Source organism: Triturus cristatus, chromosome 12, assembly GCF_964204655.1.
Source record: "Triturus cristatus chromosome 12, aTriCri1.1, whole genome shotgun sequence".
Classification (NCBI taxonomy): domain Eukaryota; kingdom Metazoa; phylum Chordata; class Amphibia; order Caudata; family Salamandridae; genus Triturus; species Triturus cristatus.
The window spans coordinates 722,272,991-722,280,724 of NC_140595.1; the positions used below are offsets into that span (position 1 = coordinate 722,272,991).

General features: G+C 45.6%; 1 non-coding gene across 1 annotated transcript; it reads right to left on the minus strand.

Moving 5' to 3' along the window:
- Positions 1-6,646: 6,646 nt before the first annotated feature.
- On the minus strand, positions 6,647-6,718 carry TRNAW-CCA (transfer RNA tryptophan (anticodon CCA)). The gene has a single exon. It is a non-coding gene; the product is annotated as a tRNA-Trp (tRNA).
- Between the last annotated feature and the right edge of the window lie 1,016 nt (positions 6,719-7,734).

A 7,734-nucleotide genomic window follows, 5' to 3' on the forward strand; every position in this document is an offset into this window, starting at 1 on the left:
TTTAAAAGTGGCATTTCTAAAATAGTACTGCTAAATCAATCATTACCACTAAAGAGGATTTCTCATTACTATTCCAAAGATATGAAACATCATGTAACTACTTTTTTCTAATCAGGAATTACAGCTGAAAACTGTTTTAAGGAATTCCCAACGCTAGCCTTTGAGATGAGTCGGCCTCACAGTAGTTAAAAGAGAATTTAGCTGTTTGTCACTACCAGTACATTTAAAACTTTACAATACATGTCTTACCCTTTAGTTACAAAGCATCCTGCCCTTTGGGCTACCTAGGGCCTACCTTAGGAGTGACTTATTCATAATAAAAGGGGAGTTTAAGGCTTGGCAAATGGTTTTAAATGCCTAGTCGAAGTAGCAGTAAACTGCACATACACACCCCTTGCAATGCCAGGCCCGAGACAGATTTAAAAGGCTAATGTGTGGGTGGCAAAACCAGTGCTGCAGACCCACTAGTAGCATTTAGATCACAGGCCCTGGGTATGTGGTACCTCTTTACAAGGCACTTATTAGTAAACTAACATGCCAATCATGCATACACCAGTGTCAGCATGTTTAGGGAAGATGCACATGCACTTTAGCACTGGTTGGCAGTGATAAAGTGCTCAGAGTACTAAGACCAACAAAAAGATACAGCAAAAAGAGGAAGTAAGCAGGCAAAGCGTTTGGGGGAAGACCACCCTGTGGGTGATAGGTGTAGCAGTCTGGTTGGTCAGTTTTGCTGTTGGTTTCCATGATTTTAAAACAAAGATTGCCTGCAACGGCCACAAATCCATGCAGTCTTCTATACCCTGTAAAACAATTTTATGGCAAGACCGGAGGCTCCTATTATGCATTCTTTTCTTGCCTTTATTATAATAGCGGCAAGATAAGACAAATAACTACACTCCCCAGAAGGCTGCAGGAGGAAACTACTAGCCAATGGGGAGAACACTAACAAAAATACACCAATCAGGTCAGCCCAACTACATTAGGACCTATCTGACCGCAAGCAGTCCTCTTTTCTTGCTGCTCGCAGTCAGATAAGTCGACTTAATTTATTCTCCTCATTAAACTGTCACTAATTTGTGTAACTTGACTAATTTGGTTCAAATGTGCATATTTTGTTAGCGCATATCACACGCTTCGTTTTCACGCGCTGCTCAGTGCGCTCTCGCCTTCCCGGTGGTCCACTCTTTTGCACCCCCCTCGCCTTTCATATTCAGCGTGTATACACGCGCGCGCGCTTGGTTTGTTTACCGTTTTTTTCCTGGCAACGCTTCGCTCCCTCACTGCTTCCTCTCACGCTCGCTTCAGAGCTCGACTGCCGGTCTCCTCAGCGAAGCTTCCTGCTCACGCTCGCTTCAGAGCTCGACTGCCTGTCTCCTCTGCAGCTCGTCTTTCACCGGCAATCTTGTCTGTACACGCCCCCTTATTGTTTTGCCTGCAATTAACCCCTTGTTCACCAGTTTTAGTGAAAATGGATGTGCCCAGCTCTCCTGAGCTTGATAATGACGATTCTTCCAATTTTAAATCGGATTTAAGCCATTTTATCAACTCTTCTGTTGAAACTGCGGTAGAACATTCCATGAGGAAAGTTTCTAAGACTATGGAAAATTCTTTTCTTAGTCTCATGACCAAAGCTTTGGCCCATTCTGCGGGGGAAAGCAGAAAACGTAAACTGGTTCCTTCCACTAGCTCTAAAAAAGTGTCACATTTGATTAGCGAGGTTTCCTCGCGCAAGATTGAGGATGCTATTCCTCCCAGGCCTCAGTCAAAGGAGGGGTCTACTTTGACATTTGGCAAAAGCAAAGCCAAGAAAAAGAATGTGGAGGTGCCTAAGAAGCTGGTCATTGATTCCATCCAGGATACGGATGACGATTTAGGTGACACAGATGACGACGATCTCTTTGATCTCTTTGGAGTTGGCGATTCTTCGCCCAAAAAGCAAAAATTATCACCATTTGTGTCAGAACCCATTCTGGACTCGGAGGGAATGCCTATGTTCGATCCTGCCCTGATTAGACATCCCAATTCCACGGAATGGTTTCCCGTTCCCCATGTAGGGGAGTACATATCTTCTAAGCTGAGGCAGCCTCTAGACAAGTCCGTCAGAGCTAAGTTAAAATCCGAGTGCCCCAAACCTTCTTTGGCCTCTCATATCACGATAACTCCCACCATTCATCAGCCGCTCCTCACCTTCTTCTCCAAGTTTGGCAAGGATCCTCGTAAGGGGGTAGACAGAGCTTGGTCCTCCTGCCAGGACAAACTTTTGGATATGGTAGGCCCTCTTGCCCGCATTTTGGATCTGGCGGAGACAGCCCGATCTGAAGAACTGACTTTGAATCCAGAAGATGTTTCGCTTTGGGCACAGCGTACCTTTTGTTTATTGGGTAATGCCAATGCGGCTATTACTCACGAGCGGCGCAAAGGTCTGCTAATCAAGTTAGACCCTAAGTTAGCCAATCTGGCATCTCAAGACCCTGGTGTAAAGGCAGATGGTCTTCTTTTTGGCGACTCCTTAGTCAAGGACCTTTCGAAATTTGTTTCCACTTTTGCCTCGTTGGATAAGGCACAACTTTCAATCAAAAAAGTTTTTGCGCCTCGGGTTTTTGGCAGGGCCGGCAGAGGCAGGAACCGCTCTTCCGGCCGCTTTTCCTCCTTCCAAGATTCCAGAGGTGCTTCCAACTCCGGATACCAAGAGTACAAGCCTCAATTCTACCCCCAACGTGGTCGTGGCTTCCGGGGTCGTGGACAGAGGGGCCACAGAGGCAACGTCAACAACACCAACTATTCCCAACAAGGTAAGCCTGTCTTCTGGCCCTCCCGTTGGAGGGCGCTTGGCTCTGTTTCTAAGCAAATGGCAAACTTTAACCTCCGACCCGTGGGTTCTCAATTCTGTCCAAGGTTATCTTATAGAATTTTACGCTCCTCCTTTCCAGGATACTTTGCCTCCTCCTCTGGTTTTTTCCGCCGACGTTTCGCGTCTGATATCTCAGGAAAATTTTTCCCTGCTGGCAAAGAAAGCTATCCAAAGACTTCCTTTCGATCCCTCGGGATTTCTCAGCACTTTGTTTCTGGTTCGCAAAAATAACAAAAAGATGCGACCAGTTATCAACCTCAAAGTTTTCAATCAGTTCGTCGTTTACAGGCATTTCAAGATGGAAACCATTCTCCATCTACGAGACACTCTGCGGGCCGGCGATTGGATGGTCCGCTTGGACCTTCAGGATGCGTATCTGACAGTTCCCATCCATCCCTCGCATTCCAAGTTTCTCCAGTTTCAATGGCTGGGCGTAACTTATCGGTTTTGCTCACTCCCCTTCGGTCTTTCTTCAGCTCCTTGGTGCTTCACCAAAATCATGAAGCCAGTGGTGGCTTATCTTCGAGCCTTGGGTATTCGCCTGATCATTTATCTGGATGATATTCTTCTTATGAATACGAGCAAACCAGGTCTGTTGCGGGACCTTCAGGTGACCCAATCCCTTCTTCTCGATCTCGGTTTTCTTATCAATCCGGAGAAGTCCATACTAACTCCCTCTCAAAGAGTGCGAATTTCTGGGGTTTCGCGTGGATTCCCCCTCCGCGTCTCTTTTCCTTCCTACCGAAAAGATCGCGGCTATTCGTACAGAAATTTCTCAAGTTCTCTCTCTATCCCACATTTCCCTTCGTTCCCTCGCAAGGATTGTGGGGCTCCTTTCAGCCTCAATCCAAGCAATCTTTCCCGGCCCTCTTCATTATCGGGCCCTTCAACGCTTAAAAATCAGACATCTGCGTCAGGGTCTGGCTTACTCCGATCTTATCCTTCTAGACAGAGACTCGCGGTCCGAGCTGCAATGGTGGATAGACCATTTAGATGCGTAGAACGGAAGAACTATCTTCGCCACGGCCCCAGATCTTGTATTAGAATCAGATGCCAGCCTGGCGGGTTGGGGCGCCCGCTGTGGACCAATCTCGACTGGAGGTACATGGTCTCTAGAGGAGTCGTTATTGCACATCAACTGTTTAGAGATGCTTGCAGGCTCCTTTGCAATCCGCAGCCTCGCAAAGAACAAGGTAAGTTGTTCCATTCTTCTCAGGATGGACAATGTTTCTGCGGTCCGTTACATCAACCATCTAGGTGGCACAAGATCCAAACCCCTCGCGGAACTCGCCAAGAGTCTGTGGCATTTTTGCCTCCTTCACAATCTCTCTCTTCAAGCAGAATATCTCCCCGGCAATCTCAATTCCATCGCGGATTGGCACTCTCGGTATCTCCGAGATTCCAGCGACTGGAGATTACTTCCCTCCGTGTTTCTTTCTCTCTCTCTCAAGTGGGGCCCTTTCTTCATAGACCTCTTCGCGTCTCGCCTCAATTCTCAATTACCTCGTTTCTACAGTTGGCGCCCGGATCCGCTGGCTTTAGCGACCGATGCCTTCCTCCAGGACTGGTCACTGCACCTCAATTACGCTTTTCCTCCCTTTCTTATGATCAACAGGGTCCTTTCTCAAATTCGACGCCAACAGACATCACTGGTCATAGTGGTACCTTTTTGGCAATCCCAGATATGGTTTCCGTCCCTTTTGGAATTAGCAGTGGACTTTCCGGTCCTCCTCCTTCATTCCTCAGATCTTCTCCTGGATCCTCGAGGTTCCCCTCACAACCTCCTTCTCGATCGGTCCCTGACCCTATCGGCCTGGAAACTGTCCAGTCTCTCTCTTCTGACCAACTCCTTTCTCAAGAAGCTTCTATCTTTATCAGCCGGGCCTGGGCTCCCGGTACTTCCAGGGCATACAAATCCGCTTGGTCTCTTTGGTCAAGCTGGTGTCTTGAACGGTCTGTCGATCCCTTTTCAGCCTCTGTGACTTTTATAGTCAATTTTCTGGCCTCTGAGGCCAGTGCTGGCAAGTCTTATCGCACAGTGAATTTATACAGATCAGCTATTTCCCTCAACCATTGTCCAGTCGACAATAAACCTGTCGGATCCCATCCACTTGTTTGCCGTTTGTTAAGAGGAGTTCGTTTTTCCAAACCTCCGTTGGCTAAGTATTCGTCTTTATGGGATGTTAATTTGGTTTTCAAATTGTTTTTGGATTGGCCTGACAATACTGCTCTCTCCCTGAAAATGTTGTCTGCAAAACTTACTATGTTGTTGTGTTTAATCTCCATTAAACGTGTCTCTGATGTTAGAGCTTTAGACCTTTCTTCAAGACAGTTTTCTCCTACTGGTGTGCTGTTTCAAGTGCAGAGGTGCACTAAAACAAATTTACAATCTGTGTTTTACCCTTATTTTCCAGCTCAACCAAAATTATGTGTAGGTCGTTGCCTAAAAGCCTATGAAAACAAATCTGCTGACTTTAGGTCTTCTTCCCAGACACAATTGCTTATTTCTTTCCGCAAACCTCACCTCCCCGTCTCTTCTGCTTCCCTGGCCCGTTGGGTCCGTTGGATCATGTCTCTTGCGGGCATTGACGCTTCTTCTTTTGGAGCTCATTCTACTAGAGGTGCCATGGCTTCAAAGGCCTTTTGGTCAGGCTCGCGCCTGGAGGATATCCTTAAGTCAGCAGATTGGTCTAATGATAATGTGTTTAGGACCTTTTATTGTAAACCTGTGATTACTGCTTCTTCTCTGGTTGTTGATATGCTTTGAACTAGCATAATAGGAGCCTCCGGTCTTGCCATAAAATGTAGATTTTCCTAATAAGTTATGACGGAAAGTCTTAATTTTATTAAAGACATGGAGGCGAGTATTATCCCTCCACAACAGCTCTAATTTGTTCTGTTTTCCCCCCCTTTAGGTACTCCGGCTCTACCACCACCTTCCTCGTGAGAGTCGTCCTCAAGCACCAGATTTCTTGGCATCACCGTCTAACTGCCTTCCAATGTGGTTTCCTCAGGATGTTTCCACCATGGTGTACCTGGTTCAAGATCTGTTTACCTGGATTTTGACTGTTTATCTACTGTTATTTTTGGTTCCTTTGTTTTCGCCTTCTTACTAACTTGCACAAGAAAAGAGGACTGCTTGCGGTCAGATAGGTCCTAATGTAGTTGGGCTGACCTGATTGGTGTATTTTTGTTAGTGTTCTCCCCATTGGCTAGTAGTTTCCTCCTGCAGCCTTCTGGGGAGTGTAGTTATTTGTCTTATCTTGCTGCTATTATAATAAAGGCAAGAAAAGAATGCATAATACTCGCCTCCGTGTCTTTAATAAAATTAAGACTTTCCGTCATAACTTATTAGGAAAATCTACATTATACTGCGTTTACTTACAAGTTCAAAACTGCACCAATTTGCAAAGGTGCCAGTTTTCTACCTATCTGATTCGATAACGGGGGGCACTTTTATTTTGGTGTCTGGGACTATTTTCTGTCCTGTGTGACCCTGATGTTTCCTGTTAATATTACACAGGATGGGGCATTATTACTTAGTTCACGAGGGGCCAGATCTCGCTACTTTGGCTGCTCAGTACATCTCAAACTCTTGAAAATGAATAAAAGCATAAAAACAGTTTAGCTGACAGGGGTTTCTAGGTGCGCCTAGCAATGTATAAGGAGCAGGTTTGTTCATCTTTTATCCATATCAAATGTATCTGCATTTATTTTTAAATAAATGAGTGATTGTTTAAATTAGTGTTTTAACTACCAGATTTTAATTTTAAGTGTAAAAACATAAATGTATGACCTCGACGTGATTTGAACACGCAACCTTCTGATCTGGAGTCAGACGCGCTACCGTTGCGCCACGAAGTCAGCCGAGGTTTAACGCTCGGGATTTTTTTAAATATGTAAACATGGAGGGCATGGATGAAATGAGTTTTGTGACGATTTTTTGCTTGTGGAAAATGAAGCAAGAAGGTTTTCTATTAACGTTACCCAGTTTTATGTTGCTAAGGTCAAAAATTGTATCATTACATAATTCTGGTAGTCGTGTAGGGCACTTTCCGGTTAGATAGGTAATTCAACTTTTTTTTAAGGCTCTTCTGCCTTTTCGTGACACACATAAACTTGCTTTGCTGTTCACGTTGCTGGTATATGACACTGCCAAGTGTGACTGACGGTGAAAACACACAATTCTTGTCTCAGTGCGCAAGCGCAGACGTTTGTCTCGCAAGTCAGCCGAGATCCCATCAGCTCAGATGACAGAGTTGCACTCCCAGAAGGCACCGAGGCAGAGCTCCGCCCCTCGGACCGCCAGTGCTTGTACCTTTGTTTTGCTGTCGCCCTGTTTCCCTGTCACTTGATTAGCTGGAGTGTCACGCATGAGCCCAAGTAAATTGTGTCAATGGTCATCACTCAGCTGTGACAGGTAATGCAACCCTCCCCCCTTCAAAATATAAAACTTTGGCAGACATCTGCCTTACCTCAGCTTCACAGGTCCACACACAGCCTTAATAGCCCAACTTGGTGGACAGGCATCATGTACCTGCACTCGGATTCAGTGAGTGAACATTATATTCGATTTTCCGTATCATGCTGCCACATATTAAATCAGACTGACAGACAGGGCCTTTCTCGTGCCCCCACTGTGCCTTCTTGCTACTTTGCTGAATTTGAAGGCAGTGCTCACTGCATTACTTTTTCACTTAGAAGAATGGCTGATGCCTGCTGGCATTATGAAGGTTCAAATGTTGCCTCTCATTTTTTCCCAAGTTTGACATTTTATTTTTAACTCTGTTTTTAAGGAGCGCCGAGATACCTCCTGAAGTCAGTCGCTGCTCGCTCTAGGCACAAGTCCTCCTATGCTTTTCAGTCCCATACAACTTTTT